Source organism: Oncorhynchus keta, chromosome 22, assembly GCF_023373465.1.
Source record: "Oncorhynchus keta strain PuntledgeMale-10-30-2019 chromosome 22, Oket_V2, whole genome shotgun sequence".
Lineage (NCBI taxonomy): Eukaryota > Metazoa > Chordata > Actinopteri > Salmoniformes > Salmonidae > Oncorhynchus > Oncorhynchus keta.
Genome location: NC_068442.1, coordinates 54,194,160 through 54,216,697, shown reverse-complemented (window position 1 = coordinate 54,216,697; position 22,538 = coordinate 54,194,160). Strand labels below are relative to the sequence as shown.

The 22,538-nt window shown below is 51.3% G+C and overlaps 1 protein-coding gene across 1 annotated transcript in view; it reads right to left on the bottom strand.

Moving 5' to 3' along the window:
* Positions 1 to 22,538, bottom strand: part of LOC118381706 (lipoma-preferred partner homolog) — a 221,000-nt gene that overhangs the window by 163,035 nt on the left and 35,427 nt on the right. The window lies entirely within an intron of this gene.

Sequence of the window (22,538 nt, the reverse complement as noted above, 5' to 3'; positions counted from 1 at the left end):
AGCAAACGACCCTGCTGGCGTGAGTAACGACCCTGTTGGCGTGAGTAACGACCCTGCTGGCGTGAGTAACGACCCTGCTGACATGAGTAACGACCCTGCTGACGTGAATAACGACCCTGCTGGCGTGAGTAACGACCCTGCAGACTTTTTGAGTAACGACCCTGCTGGCGTGAATAACGACCCTGCTGGCGTGAGCAACGACCCTGCTGGCGTGAGCAACGACCCTGCTGGCGTGAGTAACGACCCTGCTGGCGTGAATAACGACCCTGCTGGCGTGAATAACGACCCTGCTGACGTGAGTAACGACCCTGTTGCGTGAGTAACGACCCTGCTGGCGTGAGTAACGACCCTGCTGACATGAGTAACGACCCTGCTGGCGTGAATAACGACCCTGCTGGCGTGAGTAACGACCCTGCAGACATGAGTAACGACCCTGCTGACGTGAATAACGACCCTGCTGACGTGAATAACGACCCTGCTGACGTGAGTAACGACCCTGCTGACGTGAGTAACGACCCTGCTGACGTGAATAACGACCCTGCTGACGTGAATAACGACCCTGCTGACGTGAGTAACGACCCTGCTGACGTGAGTAACGACCCTGCTGACGTGAGTAACGACCCTGCTGACGTGAGTAACGACCCTGCTGACGTGAGTAACGACCCTGCTGACGTGAGCAACGACCCTGCTGACGTGAGTAACGACCCTGCTGACGTGAGTAACGACCCTGCTGACGTGAGCAACGACCCTGCTGACGTGAATAACGACCCTGCTGACGTGAGCAACGACCCTGCTGACGTGAGTAACGACCCTGCTGACGTGAGTAACGACCCTGCTGACGTGAGTAACGACCCTGCTGACGTGAGTAACGACCCTGCTGACGTGAGTAACGACCCTGCTGACGTGAGTAACGACCCTGCTGACGTGAATAACGACCCTGCTGACGTGAATAACGACCCTGCTGACGTGAGTAACGACCCTGCTGACGTGAGCAACGACCCTGCTGACGTGAGCAACGACCCTGCTGACGTGAGTAACGACCCTGTTGACGTGAGTAACGACCCTGCTGACGTGAGTAACGACCCTGCTGACATGAGTAACGACCCTGCTGACGTGAATAACGACCCTGCTGACGTGAGTAACGACCCTGCAGACATGAGTAACGACCCTGCTGACGTGAATAACGACCCTGCTGACGTGAGCAACGACCCTGCTGACGTGAGCAACGACCCTGCTGACGTGAGCAACGACCCTGCTGACGTGAGCAACGACCCTGCTGACGTGAGCAACGACCCTGCTGACGTGAGTAACGACCCTGCTGACGTGAGTAACGACCCTGCTGACGTGAGTAACGACCCTGCTGACGTGAGTAACGACCCTGTTGACGTGAGTAACGACCCTGCTGACGTGAGCAACGACCCTGCTGACGTGAGTAACGACCCTGCTGACGTGAGCAACGACCCTGTTGACGTGAGTAACGACCCTGCTGACGTGAGCAACGACCCTGTTGACGTGAGTAACGACCCTGCTGGCGTGAGCAACGACCCTGTTGGCGTGAGTAACGACCCTGCTGGCGTGAGTAACGACCCTGCTGGCGTGAATAACGACCCTGCTGGCGTGAATAACGACCCTGCTGGCGTGAGTAACGACCCTGCTGGCGTGAGTAACGACCCTGCTGGCGTGAGCAACGACCCTGCTGGCGTGAGTAACGACCCTGCTGACGTGAGCAACGACCCTGCTGACGTGAGTAACGACCCTGCTGACGTGAGCAACGACCCTGCTGACGTGAGTAACGACCCTGTTGACGTGAGTAACGACCCTGCTGACGTGAGCAACGACCCTGCTGACGTGAATAACGACCCTGCAGACATGAGTAACGACCCTGCTGACGTGAATAACGACCCTGCTGACGTGAGTAACGACCCTGCTGATGTGAGTAACGACCCTGCTGACGTGAGCAACGACCCTGCTGACGTGAATAACGACCCTGCTGACGTGAGTAACGACCCTGCAGACGTGAATAACGACCCTGCTGACGTGAGTAACGACCCTGCTGACGTGAGCAACGACCCTGCTGACGTGAGTAACGACCCTGCTGACGTGAGCAACGACCCTGCTGACGTGAGTAACGACCCTGTTGACGTGAGTAACGACCCTGCTGACGTGAGCAACGACCCTGCTGACGTGAATAACGACCCTGCAGACATGAGTAACGACCCTGCTGACGTGAGTAACGACCCTGCTGACGTGAGCAACGACCCTGCTGACGTGAGCAACGACCCTGCTGACGTGAGCAACGACCCTGCTGATGTGAGTAACGACCCTGCTGACGTGAGCAACGACCCTGCTGACGTGAATAACGACCCTGCAGACATGAGTAACGACCCTGCTGACGTGAGTAACGACCCTGCTGACGTGAGCAACGACCCTGCTGACGTGAGCAACGACCCTGCTGACGTGAGCAACGACCCTGCTGATGTGAGTAACGACCCTGCTGACGTGAGCAACGACCCTGCTGACGTGAGTAACGACCCTGCTGACGTGAATAACTACAGGCCCATTAGTATACTTACTACCAGTGGTGTTGAAGGTTGTTGAAACGTGTGTAGCGGAACAACTGATTGCCCACCTCAGCAACAGCCCCTTCACATTACACTCCATGCAGTTTGGCTTCAGAGCGAAACACTCCACAGAAACGGCCAACTGCTTTCTTCTGGAAAATGTGAAGTCCAAGATGGACAAAAGGGGGCGTTGTTGGGGCTGTGTTTCTGGACCTAAGGAAGGCTTTTGATACTGTTAACCATGAGATTCTCATCACAAAACTGTCCAAGTTCAACTTTCCCCCACAATGCCTTGAGATGGATGAAATCATACCTTGATGGCAGAACTCAGTGTGTCAGAATGAGAAATGAGCTGTCGCCCACTCTTAGCTATGATGTGGGCGTGCCCCAAGGGTCAATACTGGGACCCCTCCTGTTCAGCCTGTACATTAATGATGTGCCTTCTGTCTGTACTGGGTCTGTAGTTCAGCCTGTACATTAATGATGTGCCTTCTGTCTGTACTGGTTTGCATGTTCTTCACAAAGAGGTCAACAGACGCTACTGAGCCAGATGTCTATGTGTCAGGGGAGAAGCTACAGCTGGTATCTGATGTTACTGAGCCAGATGTCTATGTGTCAGGGGAGAAGCTACAGCTGGTATCTGATGTTACTGAGCCAGATGTCTATGTGTCAGGGGAGAAGCTACAGCTGGTATCTGATGTTACTGAGCCAGATGTCTATGTGTCAGGGGAGAAGCTACAGCTGGTATCTGATGTTACTGAGCCAGATGTCTATGTGTCAGGGGAGAAGCTACAGCTGGTATCTGATGTTACTGAGCCAGATGTCTATGTGTCAGGGGAGAAGCTACAGCTGGTATCTGATGTTACTGAGCCAGATGTCTGTGTCAGGGGAGAAGCTACAGCTGGTATCTGATGTTACTGAGCCAGATGTCTATGTGTCAGGGGAGAAGCTACAGCTGGTATCTGATGTTACTGAGCCAGATGTCTGTGTCAGGGGAGAAGCTACAGCTGGTATCTGATGTTACTGAGCCAGATGTCTATGTGTCAGGGGAGAAGCTACAGCTGGTATCTGATGTTACTGAGCCAGATGTCTATGTGTCAGGGGAGAAGCTACAGCTGGTATCTGATGTTACTGAGCCAGATGTCTATGTGTCAGGGGAGAAGCTACAGCTGGTATCTGATGCTACTGAGCCAGATGTCTATGTGTCAGGGGAGAAGCTCCAGGTGGTATCTGATGTTACTGAGCCAGATGTCTATGTGTCAGGGGAGAAGCTACAGCTGGTATCTGATGTTACTGAGCCAGATGTCTGTGTCAGGGGAGAAGCTACAGCTGGTATCTGATGTTACTGAGCCAGATGTCTATGTGTCAGTGGAGAAGCTACAGCTGGTATCTGATGTTACTGAGCCAGATGTCTATGTGTCAGGGGAGAAGCTACAGCTGGTATCTGATGTTACTGAGCCAGATGTCTATGTGTCAGGGGAGAAGCTACAGCTGGTATCTGATGTTACTGAGCCAGATGTCTATGTGTCAGGGGAGAAGCTACAGCTGGTATCTGATGTTACTGAGCCAGATGTCTATGTGTCAGGGGAGAAGCTACAGCTGGTATCTGATGTTACTGAGCCAGATGTCTATGTGTCAGGGGAGAAGCTACAGCTGGTATCTGATGTTACTGAGCCAGATGTCTGTGTGTCAGGGGAGAAGCTACAGCTGGTATCTGATGTTACTGAGCCAGATGTCTATGTGTCAGGGGAGAAGCTACAGCTGGTATCTGATGTTACTGAGCCAGATGTCTATGTGTCAGGGGAGAAGCTACAGCTGGTATCTGATGTTACTGAGCCAGATGTCTATGTGTCAGGGGAGAAGCTACAGCTGGTATCTGATGTTACTGAGCCAGATGTCTATGTGTCAGGGGAGAAGCTACAGCTGGTATCTGATGTTACTGAGCCAGATGTCTATGTGTCAGGGGAGAAGCTACAGCTGGTATCTGATGTTACTGAGCCAGATGTCTATGTGTCAGGGGAGAAGCTACAGCTGGTATCTGATGTTACTGAGCCAGATGTCTATGTGTCAGGGGAGAAGCTACAGCTGGTATCTGATGTTACTGAGCCAGATGTCTATGTGTCAGGGAGAAGCTACAGCTGGTATCTGATGTTACTGAGCCAGATGTCTATGTGTCAGGGGAGAAGCTACAGCTGGTATCTGATGTTACTGAGCCAGATGTCTATGTGTCAGGGGAGAAGCTACAGCTGGTATCTGATGTTACTGAGCCAGATGTCTATGTGTCAGGGGAGAAGCTACAGCTGGTATCTGATGTTACTGAGCCAGATGTCTATGTGTCAGGGGAGAAGCTACAGCTGGTATCCGATTTGAAGCATCATACTTGATTCCAACCTCTCTTTTAAAAAGCAGATGAAAAAAGTAATTCAAATAACCAAGTTCAACTGAGCTCATTTCCGATTTATACTAAATTGTTTGACTACAGAGGTAGCAAAACTGTACTTCAAATCTATGATACTCCCCCACTTAACATACTGCTTGACTAGTTGGGCACAAGCTTGCTGTACAACATTAAGACCTATTCAGTCTGTCTACAAACTGCTTCTCAAAGTGCTTGATAGGAAGCCCAATAGCCATAATCACTGTTACATCCTCAGAAAGCATTCAAGATCCTAAACGGCCTGGCTCCTCCCCCTCCACTCAGTACTTCTGTTAAACAGAAAACCCAAACATATGGCAGCAGATCCACAAGGTCAGCCATGAGAGGTGACTGTATAGTTCCCTTAAGAAAAAGCACCTTTAGTAAATCCGCTTTCTCTATGAGAGCTTCCCATAACAAAGCCATCACCTACAGAGAGATGAACCTGGAGAAGAGTCCCCTAAGCAATCTGGTCCTGGGGCTCTGTTCACAAACACAAACACACCCCACAGAGCCCCCGGAAAGCAACACAAATAGACGCCAACCAAATTCTGAGAAAGCAAAAAGAGAATGATTTGACACATTGGAAAGAATTAACAAAACAGAGCAAACCGGAATGCTATTTGGCCCTACACAGAGAGTACACAGCGGCAGAATACCTGACCACTGTGAGAATCCTTGACTATGTACAGACTCAGTGAGCAATAGCCTTGCTATTGAGAAAGGCCACCGTAGGCAGACCTGGCTCTCAAGAGAAGACAGGCTATGTGCTCACTGCCCACAAAACGAGGTGGAAACTGAGCTGCACTTCCTAACCTCCTGTCCAATGTATGACCATATTAGAGACACATATTTCCCTCAGATTACACAGACCCACAAAGAATTCAAAAACAAACCCGATTTGATAAACTCCCATTTCTACTGGGTGAAATTCCACAGTGTGACATCACAGCAGCAAGATGTGTGACCTGTTGCCACGAGAAAAGGTCAACCAGTGATGAACAAACACCATTGTAAATACAACCCATATTTATGTTTATTTACTTTCCCTTTTGTACTTTAACTATTTGCACATCATTACAACACTGTATATAGACATTCCTTTGGAACTTGTGTGAGTTTAATGTTTACTGTTCACTTGTTATTGTGAGAGAGATGGAGGGAGAGATGGATATGGAGAGAGAGATGGAGGGAGAGAGATGGAGAGAGAGAGAGATGGAGAGATGGAGGGAGAGAGAGATGGAGAGATGGTGGGAGAGAGAGATGGAGAGATGGAGGGAGAGAGATGGAGATGGAGAGATGGAGGGTGAGAGAGATGGAGAGATGGAGGGAGAGAGAGATGGAGAGATGGAGGGAGAGAGATGGAGAGATGGAGGGAGAGAGAGATGGAGAGATGGAGGGAGAGAGAGATGGAGAGATGGAGGGAGAGAGATGGAGATGGAGAGATGGAGGGAGAGAGATGGAGATGGAGAGATGGAGGGAGAGAGATGGAGAGATGGAGATGGAGAGATGGAGAGAGAGAGATGGAGATGGAGAGATGGAGAGAGAGATGGAGATGGAGAGATGGAGGGAGAGAGAGATGGAGAGATGGAGGGAGAGAGATGGAGGGAGAGAGATGGAGATGGAGAGATGGAGGGAGAGAGATGGAGATGGAGAGATGGAGAGAGAGATGGAGATGGAGAGATGGAGGGAGAGAGATGGAGGGAGAGAGATGGAGAGATGGAGGGAGAGAGAGATGGAGAGATGGAGGGAGAGAGATGGAGATGGAGAGATGGAGAGAGAGATGGAGATGGAGAGATGGAGGGAGAGAGAGATGGAGATGGAGAGAGAGATAGAGAGAGAGATGGAGAGATGGAGGGAGAGAGATGGAGATGGAGAGATGGAGGGAGAGAGAGATGGAGATGGAGAGAGAGATAGAGAGAGAGATGGAGAGATGGAGGGAGAGAGATGGAGATGGAGAGATGGAGGGAGAGAGAGATGGAGGGAGAGAGAGATGGAGAGATGGAGGGAGAGAGAGATGGAGAGATGGAGGGAGAGATGGAGATGGAGAGAGAGATGGAGGGAGAGAGAGATGGAGAGATGGAGGGAGAGAGAGATGGAGAGATGGAGGGAGAGAGAGATGGAGAGATGGAGGGAGAGAGAGATGGAGAGATGGATGGGAGAGAGATGGAGATGGAGAGATGGAGGGTGAGAGAGATGGAGAGATGGAGGGAGAGAGAGATGGAGATGGAGAGATGGAGGGAGAGAGATGGAGATGGAGAGATGGAGAGAGAGAGATGGAGGGAGAGAGAGATGGAGAGATGGAGGGAGAGAGATGGAGATGGAGAGAGAGAGATGGAGATGGAGAGATGGAGGGTGAGAGAGATGGAGAGATGGAGGGAGAGAGATGGAGATGGAGAGAGAGAGATGGAGATGGAGAGATGGAGGGAGAGAGAGATGGAGAGATGGAGGGAGAGAGAGATGGAGAGATGGAGGGAGAGAGATGGAGATGGAGAGAGAGAGATGGAGATGGAGAGATGGAGGGTGAGAGAGATGGAGAGATGGAGGGAGAGAGATGGAGATGGAGAGATGGAGGGAGAGAGATGGAGATGGAGAGATGGAGAGAGAGAGATGGAGGGAGAGAGAGATGGAGAGATGGAGGGAGAGAGATGGAGATGGAGAGATGGAGAGAGAGATGGAGATGGAGAGATGGAGGGAGAGAGAGATGGAGAGATGGAGGGAGAGAGATGGAGGGAGAGAGATGGAGATGGAGAGATGGAGGGAGAGAGATGGAGGGAGAGAGATGGAGGGAGAGAGAGATGGAGAGATGGAGGGAGAGAGAGATGGAGAGATGGAGGGAGAGAGATGGAGATGGAGAGAGAGATGGAGATGGAGAGATGGAGGGAGAGAGAGATGGAGAGATGGAGGGAGAGAGATGGAGAGAGAGATGGAGATGGAGAGATGGAGGGAGAGAGAGATGGAGATGGAGAGAGAGATAGAGAGAGAGATGGGAGAGAGATGGAGAGAGAGAGAGAGAGAGATGGAGAGAGAGATAGAGAGAGAGAGAGAGAGAGGGGAGAGAGAGAGAGAGAGAGAGAGAGAGCGAGAGCGAGAGATGGGGGGAGAGATGGGGAGAGAGATAGATGGGGGAGAGAGAGATGGGGGAGAGAGAGATAGATGGGGGGGAGAGAGATGCAGAGGGAGAGAGAGAGAGATGGGGAGAGAGATAGAGAGAGGGAGAGAGATCGGGAGAGATGTAGAGAGAGATAGATGGGGAGAGAGAGAGAGATGGGGAGAGATGTAGAGAGAGATAGATGGGGGAGAAAGAGAGAGATGGGGAGGGAGAGCGAGAGAGAGAGATGGGGAGAGAGAGAGAGATGGGGAGAGATGTAGAAAGAGATAGATGGGGAGAGAGAGAGAGAGATGGGGAGAGAGAGAGAGAGATGGGGAGATATGTAGAGAGAGATAGATGGGGAGAGAGAGAGAGAGAGATGTGCTTACAGTAAATGTACTTCCCTCACATTCATGACCTGACCTCTGAACCCACTCACCACTTCACGCACACACCTCCTGCTCACAGAGGTCATATTCAGTTTAAAACTGCCTTAATGTCTGTCATAAGACCCATAGATGGCCAATTGTCACTCTTCTCCCCTCAGAGTGTGTGTGTGTGTGCGTGTGCAGTGTGTGTGTGTGTGCATTAGATGCGATGCGGGGGGGTAATGTGTGATGACAGCGCTTGTTGCGGGAAGGACCGACTCTGTGATGTAAAGAGGCAGGTTCCGATGACAGTCACAGCTTTCCAGCTCAAACACAACGTGTCATTGGCTGGCCCTGTTAATAAGAGACAGGGGGGGGGGCTGATACTAACGCAGTTTATTAGACTATAACACACATCGACGGGACACATGGAAACCCCGGGGCCGTGCTCCTCTCTTCAGTTGGCTGCCCCTGTCAAAACTCACAACCTGCTGCCTTATTGACCTTAAGGTCAGCTGCAGCCTGGGGCTATCGCTCTCTCTGGCAGCGCTAACCGCTAACATCTCTGTCGGCCCCGCAAAGTGAATGCTATGCTAACCGCTAACATCTCTGTTGGCCCCGCAAAGTGAATGCTATGCTAACCGCTAACATCTCTGTTGGCCCACAAAATGAATGCTATGCTAACCGCAAAGTGAATGCTATGCTAACCGCTAACATCTCTGTTGGCCCACAAAATGAATGCTATGCTAACCGCTAACATCTCTGTTGGCCCGCAAAGTGAATGCTATGCTAACCGCTAACATCTCTGTTGGCCCCGCAAAGTGAATGCTATGCTAACCGCTAACATCCCTGTTGCCCCACACAGTTAACGCTACGCTAACCGCTAGCATCTCTGTCGTCCAACACAAGTTAATGCTACGCTAACCGCTAACATCTCTGTTGCTGCCACACAGTTAACGCTACGCTAACCGCTAACATCTCTGCTGCTGCCTCGCTCAGTGCGGTTAACTCACCACAGTCACAAGAAATAACTCACAGCAACACGGAGATAAAGACGCCACAGTCACAAGAAATAACTCACAGCAACACGGAGATAAAGACGCCACAGTCACAAGAAATAACTCACAGCAACACGGAGATAAAGACGCCACAGTCACAAGAAATAACTCACAGCAACACGGAGATAAAGACGCCACAGTCACAAGAAATAACTCACAGCAACACGGAGATAAAGACGCCACAGTCACAAGAAATAACTCACAGCAACACGGAGATAAAGACGCCACAGTCAGCTTGTCGACGTCTGTCTGTGTTGAGCGTCTGTGTTGACGTGTTGCTTTAATAACAGCAGACACACACACGCATGGATGGATGCAACACACACACACACACACACACACACACACACACACACACACACACACACACACACACACACACACACACACACACACACACTGCCTACCCTAAAGACAACAAAAAAAACGAGTAGCAGAAAATAGTAGCCATGACCTTTGGATGCCTCCCAAATGGCAGCTTATTTCTATGTACTGCTTTGACCTGAAGCTCATTTCCTGCAATTCAACACATTTTGCATGACTTATGCCACGTTAATATGGTACCTAGAGTGATAATGACTAACAGAATCAATGCAGGCCATCTGGAGGACAGGGCCACTGGGGGTCAGGGCCATCTGGAGGACAGGGCCACTGGGGGTCAGGGCCATCTGGAGGACAGGGCCACTGGGGGTCAGGGCCACTGGGGGTCAGGTCCACTTGGGGACAGGGCCATCGGGAGGACAGGGCCACTGGGGGTCAGGGCCACTGGGGGTCAGGGACATCTGGAGGACAGGGCCACTGGAGGTCACAGCCATCGGGAGGTCAGGGCCACTGGAGGACAGGGCCATCTGGAGGACAGGGCCACTGGAGGACAGGGCCACTGGAGGACAGGGCCACTGGGGGTCAGGGCCATCAGGAGGACAGGGCCATCGGGAGGTCTGGGCCACTAGGGGACAGGTCCACTGGAGGTCAGGTCCACTTGAGGACAGGGCCATCTGGGGGTCAGGGCCATCTGGAGGACAGGGCCACTGGGGGCCATCTGGAGGTCAGGGCCATCTGGAGGACAGGGCCACTGGGGGTCAGGGCCATCTTGAGGACAGGGCCATCTGGGGGTCAGGGCCATCTGGAGGACAGGGCCACTGGGGGTCAAGGCCACTGGGGTCAGGGCCATCTGGAAGACAGGGCCACTGGGGGTCAGGGCCATGGGGGTCAGGTTTTATTTTCAGGGCCATCTTTCAGGGCCACTGGGGGTCAGGTGCCATCTGGAGGACAGGGCCACTGGGGTCAGGGTCATCTGGAGGACAGGGCCACTGGGGTCAGGGCCACTGGGGGACAGGGCCATCTGGGAGTCAGGGCCATCTGGGGTCAGGGCCATCTGGAGGACAGGGCCACTGGGGGTCAGGGCCACTGGGGGTCAGGGCCATCGGGAGGACAGGGCCACTGGGGATCAGGGCCATCGGGAGGACAGGGCCACTGGGGGTCAGGGCCACTGGAGGACAGGGCCATCTGGGGGTCAGCGCCATCTGGGGGTCAGGGCCATCTGGAGGACAGGGCCACTAGGGGTCAGGGCCACTGGGGGTCAGGGCCATCGGGAGGACAGGGCCACTGGGGGTCAGGGCCATCGGGAGGACAGGGCCACTGGGGGTCAGGGCCATCTGGAGGACAGGGCCACTGGGGGTCAGGGCCACTGGAGGACAGGGCCACTGGGGGTCAGGGCCATCTGGAGGACAGGGCCACTGGGGGTCAGGGCCATCTGGAGGACAGGGCCATTGGGGGACAGGTCCACTGGAGGTCAGGGCCACATGAGGACAGGGCCACTGGGGGTCAGGGCTATCTGGAGGACAGGGCCACTGGGGGTCAGGGTCATCTGGAGGACAGGGCCACTGGGGGTCAGGGTCATCTGGAGGACGGGGCCATCTGGAGGACAGGGCCACTGGGGGTCAGGGCCATCTGGAGGACAGGGCCACTGGGGGACAGGGCCACTGGGGTCAGGGCCATCGGGAGGACAGGGCCACTGGTGGACAGGGCCATCGGGAGGACAGGGCCACTGGGGGTCAGGGCCATCTGGAGGACAGGGCCACTAGGGGTCAGGGACACTGGGGGTCAGGGCCACTGGAGGTCAGGGTCACCTGGAGGACAGGGTCACTGGGGGTCAGGGCCATCTGGAGGACAGGGCCACTGGGGGTCAGGGCCATCTGGAGGACAGGGCCACTGGGGGACAGGGCCACTGGGAGAAAGGGCCACTGGGGGACAGGGCCACTGGGGGTCAGGGCAATCTGGAGGACTTGGCAATCTGGAGGTCAGGGCCACTGGGGATCAGGGCCACTGGGGGACAGGGCCACTGGAGGTCAGGGTCATCTGGAGGTCAGGGCCACTGGGGGTCAGGGCCACTGGGGTCAGGGACAGGATCAGGGCCACTGGAGGTCAGGGCCACTGGAGGACAGGGCCACTGGTCAGGCCATCTGGAGGTCAGGGCCACTGGGAGGTCAGGGCCACTGGAGGTCAGGGCCATCTGGATCAGGACTGGAGGTCAGGGCCATCTGGAGGCATCAGGCCATCTGGGGTCAGGCCATCTGGAGGACAGGGCCACTGGAGGTCAGGGCCATCTGGAGGACAGGCCATCTGGAGGACAGGCCATCTGGAGGACAGGGCCATCTGGAGGACAGGCCATCTGGAGGACAGGCCATCTGGAGGACAGGGCCACTGGAGGTCAGGGCCATCTGGAGGACAGGCCATCTGGAGGACAGGCCATCTGGAGGACAGGGCCAGCTCAGTTGGTAGAGCATGGCGGTACCGCCATCTGGGTTCGAGGACAGAATGTATGCACACATGACTGTAAGTCGCTTTGGATAAAAGCGTCTGCTAAATGGCATATATTATATTACTGGAGGACAGGGCCACTGGAGGTCAGGGCCACTGGAGGTCAGGGTCATCTGGAGGACAGGCCATCTGGAGGACAGGGCCATCTGGAGGACAGGCCATCTGGAGGACAGGGCCATCTGGAGGACAGACCATCTGGAGGACAGGGCCATCTGGAGGACAGGGCCATCTGGAGTACAGGCCATCTGGAGGACAGGGCCATCAGGGCCACAGGGCCACTGGGGGTCAGGGCCACTGGGGGACAGGGCCACTGGGGGAAGGGCCACTGGGGGTCAGGGCCACAGGGGGACAGGGCCACTGGGAGAAAGGGCCACTAGAGGACAGGGCCACTGGGGGTCAGGGCAATCTGGGGGTCAGGGCAATCTGGAGGACAGGGCCATCTGGAGGTCAGGGCAATCTGGAGGTCAGGGCCACTGGGGATGTGCCCTGCGTGCCCGGTCAGTATTCGGACATGATTACTTCCAAGTTTCCAGAGCCTTCAGAAAGTATTCACACCCCTTGACTGATTCCACGTTTTGTTGTGTTACAGCCTGAACTTAACATGGATTCAATTTAGATGTTGTGTCAATGGCCTACACACTACAGCATAATGGAATTATGTAAATTAATACAAAATAAAAGCTGAAATGTGTTTCAGGAAACTAGGCATATGTCACACGCCACTACTTCACAGGAACGGAATTTGAACGTCAACTTATCATTATAATTTTTTATCAAAATGTGTTTTGTTTTTTTAGGGGCAGAATTGCCTTCTGGAACATGTGAACTTTCATGTGCCTTTAATAACGAACGTGTATGTAAATACAAATAAAATTGTTAAAATTACGAGCCCAGTTGGTTTAGCTATGAAAAAAAAGCCAGCAACTTTCCCGCTAGCCATGATTGACTGAGATAATGAGTGGGCTGGATATGCAAAGAGATGAGTTCGGATTGGTCTGCCATGTAGGACGCTTCTGTCAATGTTTTCATTTGTTTTAATTAACCTTTATTTAACTGGGCGGGTAAGTTAAGAACAAATTCTTATTTACAATGACGGCCTACCAAAAGGCAAAATGCCTCCTTCGGGGACGGGGGCCTTGGATATATTTTTTAAAATAATAATACAATAGAAATAACATAGAAATAAAATATAGGACAAAACACACACCACACAAAGAGAGACCTAAGACAACACTATAACAAGGCAACAACACATGACAACATGGTAGCACCACAAAACATGGTAGCACCACAACATGGTAGCAACACAACATGGTAGCAGAACAAAACATGGTAGCAACACAACATGGTAGCAGAACAAAACATGGTAGCAACACAACATGGTAGCAACACAACATGGTAGCAGCACAACATGGTAGCAGAACAAAACATGGTAGCAACACAACATGGTAGCAACACAACATGGTAGCAACATGATAACAACACAACATGGTAGCATCACAACATGGTAGCAACACAACATGGTAGCAGCACAACATGGTAGCAGTACAAAACATGGTAGCAACACAACATAGCAGCAACACAACATGGTAGCATCACAACATGGTAGCAGAACAAAACATGGTAGCAACACAACATGGTAGCATCACAACATGGTAGCATCACAACATGGTAGCAACACAACATGGTAGCATCACAAAACATGGTAGCAACACAAAACATGGTAGCAGCACAACATGGTAGCAACACAACATGGTAGCAACACAACATGGTAGCAACACAACATGGTAGCAGCACAACATAGTATCAGAACAAAACATAGTACAAACATTATTGGGCACAGACAACAGCACAAAGGGCAAGAAGGTAGAGAGAACAATTCATCCCACAAAGCAGCCACAACTGTCAGTTGTGAGAGTGTCCATGGGGACCTTTAGCAGAATGTGACTGTCAGAACAGGTGGTGTATGTGGAGGATGAGGGCTGCCGTAGATCTCTCAGATAGGGGGCAGTGAGGCTTAAAAAGAGTTTCATAAATGAGCATCAAGCAGTGGGTCTTGCGACGGGTATACAGAGATAACCAGTTCACAGAGGAGGGTCGAGTGCAGTGATGTGTCCTACAAGGAGCCTTGGTGGCAAATCTGATGCCTGAATGGTAAAGAACATCTAGCTGCTCAAGAGCACCCTTAACCGGCCGATATATAAATTATTAACTCTATGCCTCTATAAATGATGTCTCCGTAATATAGCAGGGGTAGGATGGTCATCTGAATTAGGGTTAGTTTGGCAGCTGGGGTGAAAGAGGAGTGATTACGATAGAGGAAACCCAGTCTAGATTTAACTTTAGCCTGCAGCTTGGACATGTGCTGAGAGAAGGACAGTGTACCGTCTAGGTTAAGGGTAGAGAAAGCTTGTCGGACGCTAAGAAAGCTTTGTTGTAGAGCGTTTAACACAAAATTTGGGGAGGGTCCAGCTGAGTATAAGACTGTATCATTTGCATATAAATGGATGAGAGAGCTTCCTACTGCCTGAGCTATGTTGATGATGTTAATTGAGAAGAGCGTGGGGCCTAGGATTGAGCCTTGGGGTACTCCCTTGGTGACAGGTAGTGGCTGAGGCAGCAGTTTTCCTGACTTTATACACTGCACTCTTTGAGAGAGGTAGTTAGCAAACCAGGCCAAAGACCCCTCAGAGACACCAATACTCCTTAGCCGGCCCACAAGAATGGAATGGTCTACCGTATCAAAAGCTTTGGCCAAGTCAATAACAATAGCAGCACAATATTGATTAGAATCAAGGGCAGTGGTGACATCATTGAGGACCTTTAAGGTTGCAGTAACACATCCATAACCTGAGCCTAACCTGACTACTTCTCAGACAGAGTTCAGTGTGTCAAATCGGAGGGCCTGTTGTCCGGACCTCTGGCAGTCTCTATGGGGGTACCACAGGGTTCAATTCTCGGGCGACTCTTTTCTCTGTATTCATCAATGATGTCGCTCTTGCTGCTGGTGATTCTCTGATCCACCTCTACACAGACGACACCATTCTATATACATCTGGTCCTTCTTTGGACACTATGTTAACAAACCTCCAAACTGGCTAGATCAAAGTACAACACTAGATGTGTGTGTACGTGTCTGTGTGTGTGTGTGTGTACTTGAGGAGGCCATGAAGACAAGGGTGGAGCCTGAGGAGGCCATGAAGACAAGGGAGGAGCCTGAGGAGGTCATGAAGACAAGGGAGGAGCCTGAGGAGGCCATGAAGACAAGGGAGGAGACTGAGGAGGTCATAAAGACAAGGGAGGAGACTGAGGAGGTCATGAAGACAAGGGTGGAGCCTGAGGAGGACATGAAGACAAGAGAGGAGACTGAGGAGGACATGAAGACAAGGGTGGAGCCTGAGGAGGTCATGAATACAAGGGAGGAGCCTGAGGAGGACATGAAGAAAAGGGAGGAGTTCACCTGCTACACACACAGACATGCACACCCACCCATCCACACCATGGAGTTCACCTGTTACAGATGACATATCCCCATAGACAGACAGTGTTTACAAAACCATGCTAGCTAGAGTCAGCACTCCTGTCAAGCCTAATTTAGGAGGGCTAGGTTTATGTTGCAGAGATACTGGTGAGGTGAGGACTGTAACATCTAGAGTGATGGAACAGTAACTACATACAGTAACTGTAGAGAGAGCGAGAGAGAGCGAGAGCGAGAGAGAAAGAAAGAGAGAGAGGGAGAGGGAGAGGGAGAGGGAGAGAGAGATGTCTGTTGAGATGCAGCCAGAGTGTAAGGCTCATGAGGGGAGCAATGGAGAGGTCACTTCCCCATTATCATCCACCCTCCTAGGGAGCTGTTGGGCAGAATGCCATGGAGCAACAGAGACATGATGACACCAGAGCTTTCACTTTACACCCAGCGGGAGTTTCGAGAGGGGAGGACGGGTAAAGAGACAAGAGAGGAGAGGAAGGAGAGGAGGAGAGAGGAGAGAAGAGTACAGAAGAGAGGAGAGAATGTGAAAGGAGGGGAGGATCGAGGAGAAGAGGAGAGAGGATAGAGAAGAGTACAGAAGAGAGGAGAGAAAGTGAGAAGAGGGGAGGATCGAGGAGAAGAGGAGGGAGAAGAGTACAGAAGAGAGGAGAGAAAGTGAGAGGAGGGGAGGATCGAGGAGAAGAGGAGGGAGAAGAGTACAGAAGAGAGGAGAGAAAGTGAGAGGAGGGGAGGATCGAGGAGAAGAGGAGGGAGAAGAGTACAGAAGAGAGGAGAGAAAGTGAGAGGAGGGGAGGATCGAGGAGAAGAGGAGAGAGGAGAGAAGAGTACAGAAGAGAGGAGAGAAAGTGAAAGGAGGGGAGGATCGAGGAGAAGAGGAGAGAGAATAGAGAAGAGTACAGAAGAGAGGAGAGAAAGTGAGAGGGGAGGATCGAGGAGAAGAGGAGAGAGAAGAGTACAGAAGAGAGGAGAGAAAGTGAGAGGAGGGGAGGATCGAGGAGAAGAGGAGAGAAGAGTACAGAAGAGAGGAGAGAAAGTGAGAGGGGAGGATCGAGGAGAAGAGGAGAGAGAAGAGTACAGAAGAGAGGAGAGGATAGGCCTCTTCCTCAGGGTACCCAAGTGGAACAAGGATTAGTCCCAGCAGTGTCTGAAGCACTCAGCTAAACTGTGTCAGAAAACTTCAATAATGCACATCTGTCTCCGTATGGATTTTATGACACATTACAGAGACATCAAGTTGTCTAACACACCACTTACTAAAGCATAACACACACGCAGAGCAAACAAAACAAACAAACAGACACACAAAAGCATTGCGCACAGACACCCCCCCCCCGAACACACACACACACCCCCACAAACACACACACACACAAAGATGTACCAAGATGGTGCCGACAGAGGGCCGCCTCGCTTCTAGCTCTCAGGAAACCATGTATTATTTCTGATATTGTTAAAAAATTATAGTTTACAAGCATTCTACACACACACACACACACACACACACACACACACACACACACACACACACACACACACACACACACACACACACACACACACACACACACACACACACTTCTCTGAAACGTGAAAAGCAGTGGCATCATGTGGTTCACTGTACCTAAAGCAGTGGCATCATGTGGTTCACTGTACCTAAAGCAGTGGCATCATGTGGTTCACTGTACCTAAAGCAGTGGCATCATGTGGTTCACTGTACCTAAAGCAGTGGCATCATGTGGTTCACTGTACCTAAAGCAGTGGCCTCATGTGGTTCACTGTACCTAAAGCAGTGGCATCATGTGGTTCACTGTACCTAAAGCAGTGGCATCATGTGGTTCACTGTACCTAAAGCAGTGGCCTCATGTGGTTCACTGTACCTAAAGCAGTGGCCTCATGTGGTTCACTGTACCTAAAGCAGTGACCTCATGTGGTTCACTGTACATAAAGCAGTGGCCTCATGTGGTTCACTGTACATAAAGCAGTGGCCTCATGTGGTTCACTGTACCTAAAGCAGTGAACTCATGTGGTTCACTGTACCTAAAGCAGTGGCCTCATGTGGTTCACTGTACCTAAAGCAGTGGTGCTGTCACCACCATGCTTCACCGTAGGGATGGTGCCAGGTGTCCTCCAGATGTGACGCTTGGCATTCAGGCCAAAGAGTTCAATCTTGGTTTCATCAGACCAGAGAATCTTGTTTCTCCTGGTCTGAGAGTCTTTAGGTGCCTTTTGGCAAACTCCAGGTGGGCTGTCATGTGCCTTTTACTGATGAGTGGCTTCTGTCAGGTCACTCTAACATAACGGCCTGATTGGTGGAATGTTGTAGAGATGGTTGTCCTTCTGGAAGGTTCTCCCATCTCCACAGAGGAACTCAGGAGCTCTGTCAGAGTGACCATTGGGTTCTTGGTCACCTCCCTGACCAAGACCCTTCTCCCCCGATTGCTCAGTTTGGCCGGGCGGCCGGCCTCTAGGAAGAGTCTTGGTGGTTCCAAACCTGTTCCATTTATGAATGATGGAGGCCACTGTGTTCTTGGCACATTCAATGCTGCAGAAAGTTATAGAAACATCTCAAGGATGATCAATGGAAACAGGATGCTCATAGCAAAGCGTCTGAATACTTATGTAAATAAGGTATTTCTGTTTTTTTATATATATACATTTGTAAACATTTAAAAAATATATGTTTTCACTTTGTCATTACGGGGTATTCAAATCAAATCAATTCCATTTGTCACATGCGCCGAATACAACAGGTGGCATGCTGACTGCAGGAATGTCCACCAGATCTGTTGCCAGAGAATTTAATGTTAATTTCTCTACCATAAGCCGCCTCCTCCAACAGCATTTTAGAGAATTTTAGAGAATTTGGCAGTACTTCCATCACCTCATGTTTCAGCACGATAATGCCCCATGACATAAGGATCTGTAGACAATTCCTGGAAGCTGAATACGTCCCAGTTCTTCCATGACCTCTCTCTCCCTCTCTCTACCTCTCTCTCTCTCTCTACCTCTCACTCTCTCTCTACCTCTCACTCTCTCTCTACCTCTCTCTCTCTCTGTCTCTCTACCTCTCTCTCTCTCTACCTCTCTCTCTCTCTCTACCTCTCTCTCTCTCTACCTCTCTCTCTCTCTCTACCTCTCTCTCTCTACCTCTCTCTCTCTACCTCTCTCTACCTCTCACTCTCTCTCTACCTCTCACTCTCTACCTCTCACTCTCTCTCTACCTCTCTCTACCTCTCTCTCTCTCTACCTCTCTCTCTCTCTCTCTCTCTCTCTCTCTACCTCACTCTCTCTCTACCTCTCACTCTCTCTCTACCTCTCTCTCTCTCTACCTCTCACTCTCTACCTCTCACTCTCTACCTCTCACTCTCTACCTCTCTCTCTCTACCTCTCTCTCTCTACCTCTCTCTACCTCTCACTCTCTCTACCTCTCACTCTCTCTCTACCTCTCACTCTCTCTCTACCTCTCTCTCTCTCTCTCTCTCTCTCTCTCTCTCCCTCTCACTCTCTCTCTACCTCTCTCTCTCTCTCTCTCTCTCTCTCTCTCTCTCTACCTCTACCTCTACCTCTCTCTACCTCTACCTCTACCTCTCTCTACCTCTAACTCTCTACCTCTCTCTCTACCTCTCTCTCTCTCTACCTCTCTCTACCTCTCTCTACCTCTCACTCTCTCTACCTCTCACTCTCTCTACCTCTCACTCTCTCTACCTCTCACTCTCTCTCTACCTCTCTCTCTCTCTACCTCTCTCTCTCTCTACCTCTCTCTCTCTCTCTACCTCTCTCTCTCTCATTTCAGACTAAGCACGACTGAAAGGTTTGGTCCCAAACGGCACACAAAAGTCTAGCACTATTTCGGGAATGGGGTGCCATTTGTGATACTAAGTGTGTTGGTCAACATGTTCAAATGGGCAGGCGGGGAGGGAAGAAAAAAAAAAAAAAAACTGTTCTTGATTAAATGAATCTATCTGATAACAGCTGACAGAGCTGAGAGTATTAATGCACATTAGTGGTGGTCTGGGGTCGCTGGTCTCTGAATATGGCAGTCAGCCTACATCCCCAAATGGCACCCTTTCCCCCATATAGTGTGCTACCTTTGACTCGGACAATAGGGGGAAAAGGGCGCCATTTGGGACACATTACTTATGGCACTCCGACAGACAGTGAGAACATTTTACAGGAACATTTTAGTAATTTAGCAGACACTCTTATTCGGAGCGATTTACAGGAAGCAGTAAGTGGATACATTTGTACTGGTCCCCCACATGGGAATCAAACCCACAACCCTCGTGTTGCAAGAGCCGCTCTACCTACTGAACCGTACCAACTGAACCGTGCTCCACCAACTGAACCGTGCTCTACCAACTGAACCGTGCTCTACCAACTGAACCGTGCTCTACCAACTGAACCGTACTCTACCAACTGGACCGTGCTCTACCAACTGAACCGTGCTCTACCAACTGAACCGTGCTCTACCAACTGAACCGTGCTCTACCAACTGAACCGTGCTCTACCAACTGAACATCTACCAACTGAACCGTACTCTACCAACTGGACCGTGCTCTACCAACTGAACCGTGCTCTACCAACTGAACCGTACCAACTGAACCGTGCTCTACCAACTGAACCGTGCTCTACCAACTGAACCGTACCAACTGAACCATGCTCTACCAACTGAACCGTGCTCTACCAACTGAACCGTGCTCTACCAACTGAACCGTACTCTACCAACTGGACCGTGCTCTACCAACTGAACCGTGCTCTACCAACTGAACCGTGCTCTACCAACTGAACCGTGCTCTACCAACTGAACATCTACCAACTGAACCGTACTCTACCAACTGGACCGTGCTCTACCAACTGAACCGTACCAACTGAACCGTGCTCTACCAACTGAACCGTGCTCTACCAACTGAACCGTGCTCTACCAACTGAACCGTACCGTACCAACTGAACCGTGCTCTACCAACTGAACCGTGCTCTACCAACTGAACCGTGCTCTACCAACTGAACCGTGCTCTACCAACTGAACCGTGCTCTACCAACTGAACCGTGCTCTACCAACTGAACCGTGCTCTACCAACTGAACCGTGCTCTACCAACTGAACCGTGCTCTACCAACTGAACCGTGCTCTACCAACTGAACCGTGCTCTACCAACTGAACCGTACCAACTGAACCGTGCTCTACCAACTGAACCGTGCTCTACCAACTGACCATCTACCAACTGAACCATGCTCTACCAACTGAACCGTGCTCTACCAACTGAACCGTGCTCTACCAACTGAACCGTGCTCTACCAACTGAACCGTACCAACTGAACCGTGCTCTACCAACTGAACCGTGCTCTACCAACTAAACCATGCTCTACCAACTGAACCGTGCTCTACCAACTGAACCATGCTCTACCAACTGAACCGTGCTCTACCAACTGAACCGTGCTTTACCAACTAAACCGTGCTCCACCAACTGAACAATGCTCTACCAACTGAACCGTGCTCTACCAACTGAACCGTGCTCTAACAACTGAACCGTGCTCTACCAACGGAACCGTACCAACTGAACCGTACTCTACCAACTGAACCATGCTCTACCAACTGAACCGTGCTCTACCAACTGAACCATAGTCTACCAACTGGACCGTGCTCTACCAACTGAACCGTACCAACTGAACCGTGCTCTACCAACTGAACCGTGCTCTACCAACTGAACCGTGCTCTACCAACTGAACCGTGCTCTACCAACTGAACCGTGCTCTACCAACTGAACCGTACCAACTGAACCGTGCTCTACCAACTGAACCGTGCTCTACCAACTGAACCATGCTCTACCAACTGAACCGTGCTCTACCAACTGAACCGTGCTCTACCAACTGAACCGTGCTCTACCAACTGAACCGTGCTTTACCAACTAAACCGTGCTCCACCAACTGAACAATGCTCTACCAACTGAACCATGCTCTACCAACTGAACCATGCTCTACCAACTGAACCGTGCTCTACCAACTGAACCGTGCTCTACCAACTGAACCGTGCTCTACCAACTAAACCGTGCTCTACCAACTGAACCGTGCTTTACCAACTAAACCGTGCTCCACCAACTGAACAATGCTCCACCAACTGAACTATGCTCTACCAACTGAACCGTGCTCTACCAACTGAACCGTGCTCTACCAACTGAACCGTGCTCTATGCTCTACCAACTGAACCGTGCTCTACCAACTGAACCGTGCTCTACCAACTGAACCGTGCTCTACCAACTGAACCGTACTCTACCAACTGGACCGTGCTCTACCAACTGAACCGTGCTCTACCAACTGAACCGTGCTCTACCAACTGAACCGTGCTCTACCAACTGAACCGTGCTCTACCAACTGAACCGTGCTCTACCAACTGAACCGTGCTCTACCAACTGAACCGTACTCTACCAACTGGACCGTGCTCTACCAACTGAACCGTACCAACTGAACCGTGCTCTACCAACTGAACCGTGCTCTACCAACTGAACCGTGCTCTACCAACTGAACCGTACCAACTGAACCGTGCTCTACCAACTGAACCGTGCTCTACCAACTGAACCGTGCTCTACCAACTGAACCGTGCTCTACCAACTGAACCGTGCTTTACCAACTACACCGTTCTCCACCAACTGAACAATGCTCTACCAACTGAACCCTACCAACTGAACCGTGCTCTACCAACTGAAACGTGCTCTACCAACTGAACCGTGCTCTACCAACTG